The following is a 14,312-nucleotide window of genomic DNA, read 5'->3' on the forward strand; positions in this document are numbered from 1 at the left end:
TGGAACTCACTTTGTAGACCAGGCTGGCCTCAAACTCAGAAATCCGCCTGCCTCTGCCTCCCAAGTGCTGGGATTAAAGGCGTGTGCCACCACCGCCCAGCACTGAAAAGCTTCTTTAAGAGTCAAGAAATTATAGGAGCCATCACCTCCAGCTTCTGGTCATTCCTGTGCCCCGCAGCTGCTGTGTGACAGATGACATTAAAGAGGCCTTCATCACCCAGACACAGGAGCAGCAGATAGAACTGTTGGAATTACAGTGCCCTGGGACATCAAACCGGTTGCCCAGCCAGGAGCAACGCACTCTTAGGTTGAACTTGACATAGGAGAAAAACTTTTCCACAGAATTAAAAAGAAGTTTCCTTTGCAAATTGGAAAGGTGACCCTGGCCCGTGAGGCTGGTCTCGTCATTCCCGAGAAAGCTGACCGGAGACACTGTCAAACCAGCAAGGAGGAGGCCCGGCTTGCTGCTTCCAGAAGACTTTGAGCTCTCTGACTTTGGACGACTAACCAAAGGGAAGGGCATGGCACAGGTCACACGGATGGCACCAGATGGCACCGGAGGTTGTTCCAGAGTATTCTTAAAGTGAAATCACCACCATCTCCTGTGGGGGCTGCCTCCCCGCCTCTTTTCAGTATTTCCCATGGACCCACGGGCCACAGGAGGCCTAAGGTTGAGCATTTCTTAAAGAAGTCATTCTGAGACACCATGATATGTTAAAGGGGCGTCTGCTGTGTATCTCTAAGAACAGCTCTGTTTCCTTTACGAACTTTTAAACCTTCGAGAATGTGTGTGATAGCTCATGACTGTAGTCTCAGAAACTGAGGAGTATGGCAGGAGGATTGCTGTGAGTTCAAGGCTAGTTTGGACTACTCAGTGAGTTCCAGGACATTCTGGGTGATGGTGTGAAACCCCTCTTACCTCCCCACCATCGCCCTCCCATAAATACAAAAATAATGTTCCCTGAGTCTTGTAACTAATCAAAAGGGAATGCTTTTCTAAGGTTGAAAAAAAAAAATCATTGTTGCTCGTAAGTTTTCTGAATCTGTTTTAGGTGTGTCGCTTATACAACAACTAGTGAGTTCAAATCTAGAGCGTATTTTAAAAGCAGAACTCAAGGCTGCCACTGGTGGCTGCGGCGGTGGTGCACACCTTTAGTCCCAGCACTCAGAAGGTAGAGGCAGTCCGATTGTGAATTGAAGACCAGCCTGATCGACAAAGCAAGTTTTATATTTGTAGATCATTTAGGAGATTGCAGGAGCAGAATGATAAAAGGCCCTTCTTCCTCCCTGATGGTGACACAGGTGACCTGTAGGGCCGCTGCTGTTTCCCTGTGTCACCCTGGAAGTGGAGGGGCTGTGCCCACCATATGCGTATGGCAGCGTCTGCTTTCCCTTAGAGAGAAAGCACACTGTAAATGCCAAGGAAGGTGTCTTTCAACCTTCACTTCCGGTCCTCAGATAACAGATGTGACAGCAGGGTGAGCCGAGGCAGGCAGGGGCTGTTAACTTTCTTACCGGGTTTCCAGCAGCTAAGGAAAAGCCCAGCCTTAAGGGTGGACAGGTGTTCTCTCCCAGGCTTCCCATCAGTAATCCAGTTTCTTGGAAAACACTACCCTTTTATCTCAGATCAACAAATGTTCATTAATGTTCAGATGTATTGACAGCCCTGGCATTCTTACAGATGCGGTCGCCAGATTCCTTCTCGTGTGCTGCAGGTTTGTAACCTTTGGCCTTGTGCGTAGGATGTCTGTTTGCTCTGCAGACAGGTGGAGGAGGAAGGTTCCGGTAGGAGGGTCTTTAGGATTGGTTCTGACCAATCCCAGCCGGATAGTCTGTGGTGTGGCAGGAGAAAGGCTTTCTTTCGGGATACCCCTCACCTACAGATCTCCTGATCTCTCTGTGTAAATTTTGGTGTATCTGGTCGGGAGTGTCCCACTCATTTCCTGTTTTGAGCTCTTTAAATCACCATCTTAGCTTCATGATTTTTGTTTTGTTTTGTTTTGTTTTGTTTTGTTTTGTTTTGTTTTGTTTTCCGAGAAAGGTTTTCTCTGTGTGGTCCTGGCTGTCCTGGAACTCACTTTGTAGACCAGGCTGGCCTCGAACTCAGAAATCCACCTGTCTCTGCCTCCCGAGTGCTGGGATTAAAGGCGTGCGCCACCACGCCCGGCCTATTATTTATTATTATTATTTTTTAATGTGCTCCCTTGCTATGGAGCTCAGGTTGGCCTAACTTGTGACCATCCTCCTGCGTCGTCCTTTCAAATGCTGAGAATATAAGAATATAGCATGTGCCAGCATGCCTTGGTTTTTGCTTATTTTTAAAATAACATCTTTTCATATTCTATAATGATTATTTCTTCTAATTTTATAGCACTGACTATCCTCGCCTAGCTTATCCAGGAATAATGTAAAGTACATCCGTGGTTTTAAGTCTCCAGTAGCCACATTTAAAAAGTAAAAACAACTGAAAATAATTTAAGCAATATATTTTATGTAACTCAAATCATAAAAACTATTGCCTAATGAGCATCAAATGAGATTTTATTTATTTTTTGATTAAGTGTTCAAATTAGACCAACCGCATGCCAAATACTCAGTGCTCATATACACTTAGTAGCTGCCATACTGGACGGGAGGACCTGGTGAGTGCCCGCATTGCATGTTGCGTGTGTCCTGGCTGCCGCGACGCTCGCTCTAAAATAGCTCAGGGTAAAGGACAACAGCAGCCATGGTTTCGCTTCGTGGAAGCTGGCGCTCCAGGTGGTCCTGAGCCCCCACTATGAGTGCTGAGTTCTGAATTCAGGTCCCCTGAAGAGCAGTTTGCTCTCTTAACCACTGAGCCACCCCTCCAGCCTCCTGAACCTCACCTCACATTCTGTCCCCCCAGTGCTATCGGCCTCTTTTGTTGTTATTTCTCAAGTTGGACTATATTGGCCACCTACTCAAAGTTTCCCATTGAATTTAAAGAAATATCCCAGGAACTGAGTCTAATTTCTGTCTTTTTTTTTTTTTTTTTTTTTTTTTTTTAAGTATTATCTGTGTGGTCTACTGAGCTTTCTGTTCCTGTAATAAAACACTGTGACTGGAAGCAACCTGGGAGGAAAAGGACTTCCGCTTACAGGTCACAGTCTGTCATTGAGGGAAGCCAGGGCAGGAACTCAAGCAGGACCTGAAGCAGGACTGTGGCAGGGCGCTGCTTCTCCTCCCCACTGGCTTGCTTCTCGCTCACTTTAACACACATCCCAAGACTTCCAAGGAATAGTTCTGCCCACAGTGGGGTGGGCCCTCCTCACAGGAGCCAGTCATCAAGCCAGTCTGATTGATGGATGCAGTTCTTCAACTAGGGTTCCCTCTTACCAGGTCGCATTAGGTAGTGTCAAGCTGACAATAAAAACTTAGCCACACAGTGTGGTCCATGTGAGCTTTAGCAATGCTTCCAGATGACTGTGGACTTGAAAATGTCAGGGCTGAGGGGCAGCTCAGAGGTAGAACGCTTGCCTAACAGATCTGTAGGCTCTATGACTGAGTCCCCAAATTCCCTGCATAGTTTTCAGATCTAAAGAGATGAATGCAAGTCACCTAAGTATAACGTTAACTCTCCATTCAAGACGTTTCAGAAATGCACAGTGACCCCCTCCCACCAAATGTTAGTGCCAAGGTCTTGTCTTCAGTTCAGTTGTGAAATGTGGACTAGAAATGGAAACTCTAACGTTTCCTTTTATTAGAAATCAGCGTGATGTAATAGGATCCTGTTTGAGGTTGTAGAAGACAGATGACTCACTCCTATGGGAGATTGCCAGAAATCCAGAATAACACGCCCAGACTGAAGACAGAGATAGCCAAAGGCAGATCGTTTAACCTATGGCAGTACAACACCTGCTGTTCTTTTATATAACAATACAGTCATTTTAGAGAGCTGTTAGTGAATTTTGTTGTTGTTAAGACATTAACACTGTGATGTCCTTACATTAAAATACTGACCCCGTAGTAAGAAAAACCCTATACACTGTGTTCAAAGTGTCTGTCAGACCCTGAGTCAGACCACAATGAAGGATACAAATAGAAACTAGAAATAAATCATAAAAACACAGAAGTCCACTAAAACACAGAAAAAAATTGCGCATTTTCTTGTTGCCAAAAAGAACCCCAGACTGAGGGCGATTTTTGAAAAAAAAAAAAAAAAGTTGTTTCTGAACTTAAGCTTAATTTTCTGGTAATTTGACATAGATGTTTTCAAAACCCACATTCTGCTTATGCCCTCTGGTATCTGAAATAGATCTGTCAGGGGTCACATTTTATAATCACCACTTTGTGTTTGATCTGTGCTGTCCCAGACATTACAGCACTGGGCATGCGCACAGGAACGAGGGGCCATTTCAGTAGTCCCCACTGTCTGACTGACCTCCCACCCCCCCCATGCTTGAGAGAACCATTATGAGTCATGATTCCCTGCCTTGCCAGCACCCCAGAAGGGACAGAGTCACAACTGCAGCTCAGCTCACACGCACAGGCTGTGCTGAATGTCTGGTGCTAAAGGGGGGGCACTTTAGTGTCTCAAAGGGAGCGGAAGAGAGACAGCTTTCTGCTTCCAGTGATCGGAGATTTGAAAAGCTGTTTATTTTGTGTGTGCGCATGTTCACATGTCATTGGGTACACATGTGTATGCATGAGGAGGCCTGAAGTTGATGCCGAGCGTCTTCTTGGGTTTCTCCATTTTATTGGTTTAGGCGGATTCTCTTGCTGAACGCAGAGCATGCCAATTCCGGCTGGTTTAGTTACCCAGCTTGCCCTGGGGATGCCCTGAGGATGCCCCGGCACTGGGACTATGGGAGCTCTGTCACATCTGCCTGGCTTTTATGTGGGTTCTGGGATGTGGACTCCAGTCCGCATCCCTGCCAGGCAAACGTCTGCTGCATTGAGCCATGACATCAGCTCCCGATAAACGGTTATTGAGAGTTAGATCTACTGTACCCGTTCTTGATGGCCTGGTATCAGCTGTCTCCAGCTTGTCCCTGCCCCGAATAGACTCTTAGGCTGTGTTAAATCTACTGTGTGGTTTGCTTTGTTAAGCTGTGGGTGGTTTTTGTTTTTGTTTTTGTTTTTGTTTTGTTTTTAACCCTAACCCATTTATCCTTTCATTGCTCTTGGTAATCGATGAGTTTGAGCCACAGAGAGTTTGAGTTGACTATTTCTCTACCTTTTCAGAAGGAAAATCATCAGATATAATAGTAGTCATTGTTTGCTTTTTTCTAACCCAGAAAGCACAGCACATCAGCATTGTTTTATGCATGACCAGACCCATTTGTGTTACTTTTCATGAAATCCACTGCCAAGCTAATCATATTAGTACATAAGTAACCCGTGCCGAGCTATCACTTATTGTATTTTGAAAATGTATTTTTAAGTAATTGTGAAAGGGAGGGGGAGAGAGGGAGAGATGAGTTTAAAGACTAGTTAATTTGGAGTTTTAGGTAAGTTCAAAAGACCATATGCCAAAACTCAGAACACAGGGCTGGAGTCATGGAGCAATGGTTAAGAGCACTGGCTGTTTGGGCTGAGCCAAGGACTCAGGTTCAATTCCCAGCACTTCCATGGTGACTCAACCATCTCTGACTCCAGCCCAATGCCCTCTTCTGGTCTCTGAGGGCACTGTTGTGCCCTGAGTCCAAGGGAAACCCACACAAGCCCAAGAATTGCGAAGTCCGCTGCAACTTGCAAAAGAGTTTTTTATAGTTTCAAGTTTGAACTCAGATGACCTGCCTCTCACTCACCGAGTGAATGCTGGCAAGCGACCTGAGTCCAGAAAACACTGGGTTTATATACAGTATAGTTAGGAATCCCCTGAATGTTCACAGAAAAAGGGGAGTTGAGGGTTGTAATCATTTGGTGGGATGGTACTGAAGCAGGAGCGGGGCTAACAGATGTCTGCTCAGGGACTAACTTTATGGCCAATCACGACCTCTGATTTCCTTTTCTCCATGATTTAAACTCGAGGCCCTGGTCTCCCTTGAGCTGTTATTTCTCTAAGGTCTCAAGGGCAGGCACCTAGAAAGTTCTGCTTATCAGGAGGAGTGTTGGTTTTCGGAGCCGAAAAGGTGGGGAGGATGTCTCACACTGTCTCCTCAGAATGTCCTTATTAAGGGGGAGTTTTATGGGTAGTGCCGTTCTAATGATAGGGGAACAGCCAGTGAGGGGGAGGGAGCCCCAGGCTTGCTGCAGGAGGACGAAGCACAGAAACCAGCTGTCTGCATATGGTGCTTGCCTTGCCCGGGAGGGAGCGGAATGCGGAGGTAAGCTGTACACACCGCTGAAGTCTCTCTAGTGTCAGTCATTCGGGGGTTACAGCAGCACCAGGCACATACATGGTACACAGGCATACGTGAGGCAAAACACCCACGTGCATGAAATGAAATGGAAAAGCAATCCCAAACACAGGGTGCGTTTGCATTCTGTAACCTTCCTGGGCAGATTGTCCCTCCTTTCTGTGCCCTCTGCATTCCTCCGAGAGTTTGCTGTCTTTTTCATGTGTTTGAGCCAGGAACAGTATGTAGTACAAAACAACTCCAGTGTCACCATAAGCTTCAGAGAGAGCATTTTCCTCCCAACAAAGGCAGCTCTATGCACCGCCTTCTGTGGGCCACCCAGAGCGGAACATGACCGCCAGGGCGATAGTGACGATCATGTTAATTTTCCAAGCTGGGAAACAGCATGGCTATTGTTGGGGACTAGAAGCACGCGAGAGAGTAACAGTGAGCTGCATTGCAAACAACTCGTGGGTTCAGTAACGGGGCAGCCTTGGACAAGGGAGAGGGTCGGGGAAGCAGATGTGGGGGATACCACTCCTGGTCTAGCTGGAGGGTCTTGCTTCAAGGGACGAGTTCTGCACGTGAATATGAGACAAGCCATGTGTGCAAGGTATGATACAGCATTGGACTTCCTGGTATTTTAGTAGGCTCTGACTCAAGTAACCAGTTATAGGGAACATTCCGATACATGCGGTTTGCCAGTTTGAACTAAAGGTTAACTAGGCCTATTTAAACTAAGAGATCCACTCAGAAATGTAACAAAGGAGGAAGGACATTATTGTGATTGCAATATTTTATTATATTCAACTTAATGCATTTAAGACAAGAATAACTTTTTTAATACTTAAGAGAAGCTATGAGTTTAGTGGTTTTTTTTTTAATTGAGTGTATTTCTTTTCAAATAAAGTAAATAAGAGTTCTGTCATTTCCCTGCTTCCTGTTCTGCCTGAGACCCACACTTTGTTTTCCTCCTGTGGTCCCAGTTTCCTAGCTCTTGGTTTTAATGCCTAGAGACATGAGTAGTGAAGGTGTGACCAGAGAATGATCTCCTTCCAGGTGTGTTGCCCACCTCTGACCTTACATCTTTACCCATTGGTGACTGGGTAGCAGGGCAGATGGATGGATGGATGGATGGATGGATGGATGGATGGATGGATGGATAGATGGATAGATGGATGGATGGGTGGATGGGTGGGTGGATTGATGGATGGATGGGTGGATGGATGGGGACCCAGATCATGACAGTGGCTTGTTTGCTGTCTGCAGTATGCCGTAGAGTGCACACTGTGTCTCCAGTTCCATGGTATTTCAGTAAGAAAGAGCACAGCTTCTTTTTAAAGAAGAAAGCAAGGATTCAAACATGTGCACAACGCTATCTTAGCCACTTACAACAACTTATAAGAAGCAGGGTCGGGGCAGAGGCGAACAGCCGAGGAGAATTCCTTCCTTCTGAGTTGCAGTAGGAAGGAAGGGAGACCTCAGAGGCCTGGCAGTAACTCAAATGCCGAGGCCTCCCAGACAGAGGGAGGTTAGAGCAGGAGGCTGAGCGTGTTCTCTGTGGTCATGTTTACCTTCTGTGTCCCCACCTTGACCAGCAGTAGCAGCTCTCACAACAGCCAGTGCACGTCCCACAGACCTGGTGCTAGCACTTGGCTGGACAGGAGCTAATGTCAGTTAGCCAGAGCTGATGTCTACTGCAGCAGGAATCGGCATCAGATGGAGGCCAGTGGAGAAGAAGCAGACGAGGAAGCCACTCCCCCCTTAGCCCACTGGGTTCCCTCACTGGCCACTTGGATTTCAGGTCCTTTTTTAGAGCCCCAGCCACCCTAGGCATTACCTCTCCCTTCATCCCAGGCCCTCTCATCTCTAGAACCTTTAGAGTTTATATTAAGAATATAAAATATAGAATGGGAGGACCCCCAGGATCAGCCCAGGCAGCACCCGGAGTTCTGTAAGGGCTGTCCCAGTAGGGACAGGTGTTCACTTGTCGCTGTGGGGTTTTCCTCAAGTCTAAATAATGTGCTGTACAGTCCCTCTGTGGAGTCTGGAAGGCTGTGAGGCCTATACACATGTCCTAAAACCGGGGACTCCAAAAATAGTTCTCATGATAAAAAACTGGGGACAGGAGGAAGAGAAAGGCGTGGCAGGCTTCGTGCATGGGACATTTCCAGACCTGATGGTTGCTAATGATGCGTGTCATTGTTCAGTAGATGCCGAAAATCATGAGAGGAAAGGCCAGGGAAGAGAGGAAGGTGCTGTAGCTCATCAGACTGAGGGGAGAGTGAATAAATGCGGGGTTCACACCTCAGGTTGAGACCTAGACGGTTTTCTCCCTAGAAAAATAGATCTGTGTTCTAGGCTAGCCGGCTAGAGCAGTTACCTCACAGGGATGTTGAAATAAACATCCTAGTGATCATGAGAAAAATTAGCAGAAAAGACTGATTTTTCAAATGAAACTTGAATTAGGTACTATGGATAAGTGGGAACCACCTGCTAATTAGAATTAAAGGAAAGGCAGGCAAACTTTGGTGTCTTATCCTAGATGGATATTCACTATAAATGTAACTTACGTGCTGGGGAGATAGCTCAGTGCGTAACGTGCTTATTGCATACATGTGAATCAGGCAAGCTGGCACATCTAGACCCCCCGTGTCGGAGCAGGAGAGGGGAGTAGATCCCCGAGCTCCCTGGCTGGCCAGGTCAGGTAAACTGATGAGCCGCATCCCTGATCTGGTGAGAACTCGTCTCAGGAAGCAAGAGGGAGTGAGTGAAGATGCTCGACATCACACATGTGCTAACACACCCTCACGTGCATGCGTCCACCACAGGAACACCTACAGCATACACACAAAAGATCATTTGTACGTCGTTTACAATAGTTAAGTGTCCGGACGGCTCAGATGGAGAACCGTGACTCTAACAAGTAATAGGGAGGGGGAGGGAGGGAGGGAAGAAGGCACGTGTTCACTGTCATATACTCACCACATGCACACAGAGTCCTCCACGTGTGTGCTGTGGCTTATGTGTGCCCACACTCACACACCCGTGCACGTGTTCACTGTCATATACTCACCACATGCACACAGCTTAAAATAGAGAAGGTGATGCCTGTAAGGAGCCTCAGACAGTGTCTTATAGGACAGCCGCCAGTGATCTGCGCCTGACGTCCTCCCGGAATACCCTCATTCGCTTTTGTCAAGAGAATCATAAAGTGATGTCTTCTTCTAAATGTGATATCAAGCGTTGTGATTTTGAATGACTTACTGATAATGCTTTGATGGTCTTACTAAGTTCGTATCTGTCAGGAAGGATTGTTACACATAGGAGGACACTGAGGGACTACTAAATGTGAGTCCTGGATCAGAGCCTAGAAAACCAACATCAGTGGCAAGTGATGTGGTTCCGTTGTTCATTCCCTGCTCTGGGGAGTTGTGTCATGGTTATAAAAGATGCAACCGTTAAGGGGGGAAGTAGAGACAGGGACCTTCTTTGTACTTTTTTTTTTTTTTTTACAATTTTCTTTTGTCTAAAATTAACTCAATAAAAAGTTTCAAAATTATCATACATGATTGCATAGTGCTTATGATGATCACTCAGCAGTTTAAACTTAGAAACCATAGAGAGAACTTTATGTGACACCAGACGGTTGACATCTGTAGAAATGGGATCAGACAGCTCCGAAAGGGTGGTCCGAAGTCATTCACCCTGTGCATGACTTTAAAGGGAAGGAGATGCCGAGGTCAAAGGAAATCCTAGTTACCTGAACTAAAGGCGGTGAGTACAGAAACGCTTGCCTGACTTGAAGCTGTGCACCACCCAGCCTCGTGTGCCTGGTTGCTAGAACAATCTCCAGGTGTTAGACCTGCGGCCCTGTGTGGCAGTTGCTCAGCCGTGAGCTTTGCAAAGATGTTCGTGGCTAGACATGCCTTGGTGCCCAGGTCTAAAGGCAGCATCTTTGTGTCATTTTCTTTTCAAAGTTTTTGCTAATTGTTTTTTTTTTTACATGTATGAATATGTTGCCTATGTGTAGGTCTGTGCACCAAGTGCACACCTCTTGCCTATAGACCCCAAAAGAGGGCATAGAGACAGTTGTGAGCCACCATGTTGGCGCTGGGAGTCAAAGCAAGGTGCTCTTCGAGAACAGCAGTGCTTTCAACGGCTGAGCCATCTCTCTAGCCCCCGTGTCATCTTCTTATGCCCAGTATAAGAGTTCACTTTCCGAGGCAGCCGCCTGATGTGCACAGAGGCCCCCGTCCTGGTCCTCCGATGCCCTTCCCTGCATTTCAGTTTGCAATGTTCCCAAAGTACGAGAGGATCCATTGTCCCCATTTGATGTATGTGGGTACAGGACAAAGACATACATACCATGCCTCACTGAGAAGTCACATGGCTAGAAAACATCTGGGCTGGGATCTGCACATGGGCATTTTTGGGTTTTTGTTTTTTGTTTGTTTGTTTTCAATTTAGGGTCCTAGCTGCACAGTTTTAAAACACAGACAGCAAAGCAGGGACACAATAGTAAGGCATAGCGTTGGCATACTCTAAATTAGTAAGAAAATACAGTAAAATCAACATTTACTGTCACTTTGAAAGAGCATTGATGTCCATGAATGCCTTTTTAACACGTGTGTGTGTGTGTGTGTGTGTGTGTGTGTGTGTGTTGTGTGTGTGTTCACACATATGTATAAAAAACAAAACCAAACTAGCCAGGTCTGAAGGTACCAACCCCTAGGGGGTAGAGGCAGGGGAATCTATCTGAGTTAAAGGCCAGCCAGGTGGTATACACAGTGAGACCCCGTCTCAAACAAACAAACAAACAAACAAACAGACAGACAGACAGACAGACAGACCAATGAACAAACAGAAGCAAAACTCCAAAGCTTGTCCAGCACTGGGAATGTTTAAAATTGAAGAAAAAAAGATATTATGTGACTTGGGGTAGAGCGGCCCTGGGGGAGTCTGAGACACCAAGCCAGTCTAGCTGGAGTGTGACATGGGATCACGTTACTCTTACTCGGAGAATTAGTTAAATAGAAAGTTGGCAAAATGCATATATTAGCACTTGGAGACTTGATAGCCGTCACAGTTTTAGGAATCAGTCACTGCCGATTCACTCATAGGTTCAGATGTATTCATCTTGATCTTTCCGTTTTCTTTCAGCAAAAATACCCTCATTATTTAAGAGGTGTGAAAAGTAAAAGGGATTTCTCCTCTATTTATACACAGAGCGTGGGAGAAGCAGACTATCGTTCCGTTTCTGTAGTTCTGGCTTCTCCTCCCTATGTGTTGAGTTAAATTTTTAAACAGAAGCAACTTGTGGTTTGGCGTTGTTGTTGTTGTTGTTGTTGTTGTTGTTGTTGTGTGTTTTTAGTTTGTGGAGAGGGTGGGTATCAGAGCACACATTTGCTGAAGAACTTCCGAAGGTCCTGGATCTTTTAGTTTGGGCCTTCCCTCCCTTCCTCCCTCCTCCCTCCTCCCTCCTCCCTCCTCCCTCCTCCCTATCATAGTCCAGACTGTGCCTCAAACTCATAATCCTCCTGCCTCAGCCTCCACGGCTAGCTTATGTTATTGTTTGTTTCATTTGATTTGTTTTGCTTTTGAGACAGGGTTTCTCTGTATAGCCCTGGCTGTCCTGGAACTCACTCTGTAGACCAGGCTGGCCTTGAACTCACAGAGACTTGCCCAATGTTGGGATTAACATGCAACCTCTCTCCTGGTCTGAGGTTTTGTTTGTTTTTTAACACCTATAATTTTTTTTAAGATCCTTTTTTGGCCTTAACATTAAAAGAGTATCAGCTGAACCTTCTTGCTTTTCTAACAAACCTGTAAATGGCTTGTTGCCTGTCTGTTCCCAATTCCTTTTCCCATGTGTAGATATCTCAAAAGACAAAGATATGCTGTCCCCTGTCCTGTCACTGAGCTGTCTAACTGTATGTCCAGGCTGTTCCAGATTGTATGGGCAGCTAAGTCAAAGAACTAAGTGACTTGAACAATCTAGAAAAGGAAATAGCATTGAGTAGCGTTAAGGGTGGAAACTGCCTAAGACTCGGCTCTCACTCAAGCGTGCACATACTTGATAAAGAAACGGGGGCTACAGAGTAAGTTACCTATGGGATGGACACTAGATCTGTCACACTAGCACAAATGGGCAGAGGGGGTAGGGGTCGGTGAGGTGCAAGACATCTGTGACTTGGGAGTCTGTCCTTCAGGAATTAGAACTCCTATAGATGCTAAAATGGTGACAGTTCACTTTGTGGGGTCCTTTAAATCAGGAACATTGTCTGTTGACATACTTCTCCCTCATTTGCCCTGTGTGAAATAAAGTGGAAAAGGGAGGGAGGGAGGGAAGGCACAGGGAGGGAGGGAGGGAGGGAGGAGGGAGAGAGAGAGAGAGAGAGAAAGGGAGACTGTTATTGGTTCTAACCATGTAAGAATGCTCCCAGACCAGACCAGGGCCGGTCACCACACCACCTGCCACCTCGCACAGGGATTGTCCCTGCCTGTAGATTTGCTTCCTCTCTTCGGATAGCTGATGTTTCCCGTTTTAGAAGGGAACAGCTCTAAATCAGCAGTAAGTTATCTTTAGTTTTCTTTTAAGTCTGGCTGATGTTCCCACAACAGTTACTTCATGGGGGTTTCCAGCTTTGGGAACAGAGGCAGTAATTGCACGTTTGGTTACGACATCCTGCATGCTGCAGGGAAGAGCTCTTGCCTCTCCGCCAGGCTATGCGATGGTTCACTTATTTAATAGTGCTTTAAAGAAGACAGTGTGCTGGCTGTAAGTGAAAGCTTTCTTTGCTCTTATCTAGGAGGGCACTTAGGATAAAGTATGTCCTGTCTCCGGTTGGTTTTGTCCTCGGTCCTTGTTTTTTTGGACATCTTACAGCTGAAAACAAATTGCCATTGATTGTTTGCTGTCCCATTTAGTATTCTATGGCGAAAGAAACGTGTTTTCAGATGAAGATGGTTAAAGTGGAGCTGGGTACAGTGGTTCACACCTTTAACCCTAGCACTCTGGCAGAGGTAGGTGGATCTCTGAATTCGAGGTCAGCCTGGTCTACAGAGCAAGTTCCAGGACAGCCAGGGCTTCACAGAGAAACGATGTCTTAAAAACAAACAAACAAACAACAAAAGGCTGTATTGGAGAGAACAACAGAAGAGACCTGTGGAGCAGAGGAAGGAAGCGGCCTGCTGCAGTCTGTGGGCATAGTTGCGCAGGCACGTGGGGAACTCGCCCCCACATTCTTCCAGTTCTTCTTTCCTTGAGGCATGCCTGGTTGTAACTGTCACCTCTTCGTGTGCACAGTGAACCCAGCTGTGCATCTATCCACATTTTCCTGTGAGCCCAACTGGAAGAGCGGTTCAGAATTTCCCTCTAAACCACAGACATGACTTTCCTCCTTTTCATGGTATGCTCATTGTAACTTCAAGCCACAGGCGATGAATGGACAAGGGCTCACAGACCCGAGGCTTACCCAGAAGACGTGTCTAGGAGGAAAGCATGGATTTCCTGTGGGCTCTGCCACTTCCATTCCAGAAAGGCATAAAAGATGCACGAAGTCCCTGCTGGAACAGGTCTTATGGTCCCACCCACCTCCTGAACTTCACTAGCTGCCTGGCCTGCCCTCACTCCAACTGCTTGTTGTAGCTCAGCATTGAATAGAACTACAGTGTGCTAGGCACGGTGATGCAGGACTGCGCTCCCAGTACTCAGGAGTTCAGCTCTGAGCCATCTGGGCTACATAGCAAAATCTTCTCAAACAGACAGACAACAAAACCCAGACAAACAGAAAAGAGGCTAGAAAGGAACCTCAAGTGGGGAGGGCTTGCCTCGCATGCAGGAATCCCTGGGTTTGATCCCTAGGACTGCATAAACGAGGTTTTGTGGCACATGTTTGCAATCCCATCACTGGAGAGGCAGAGGCAGAGGCAGAGGCAGAGGCAGAGGCAGAGGCAGAGGCAGAGGCAGAGGCAGAGGCAGAGGCAGAGGCAGAGGCAGAGGCAGAG

At 46.5% G+C, this 14,312-nt stretch overlaps 1 protein-coding gene and 1 pseudogene across 2 annotated transcripts in view; both read left to right on the forward strand.

Moving 5' to 3' along the window:
* Positions 1–484, forward strand: part of LOC110330343 — a 2,053-nt pseudogene extending 1,569 nt beyond the window's left edge.
* Positions 485–6,271: 5,787 nt separating this feature from the next.
* Positions 6,272–14,312, forward strand: part of Art3 (ADP-ribosyltransferase 3) — a 45,558-nt gene continuing 37,517 nt past the window's right edge. For both annotated transcript variants that reach the window (XM_029545270.1, XM_021211051.2), the window contains exon 1: positions 6,272–6,290. The gene's annotated coding sequence lies outside the window, so the exon portion shown is untranslated. The remainder of the gene's footprint in view (positions 6,291–14,312) is intronic.

This window comes from Mus pahari, chromosome 13, assembly GCF_900095145.1.
Source record: "Mus pahari chromosome 13, PAHARI_EIJ_v1.1, whole genome shotgun sequence".
NCBI classification, from domain to species: Eukaryota; Metazoa; Chordata; class Mammalia; order Rodentia; family Muridae; genus Mus; species Mus pahari.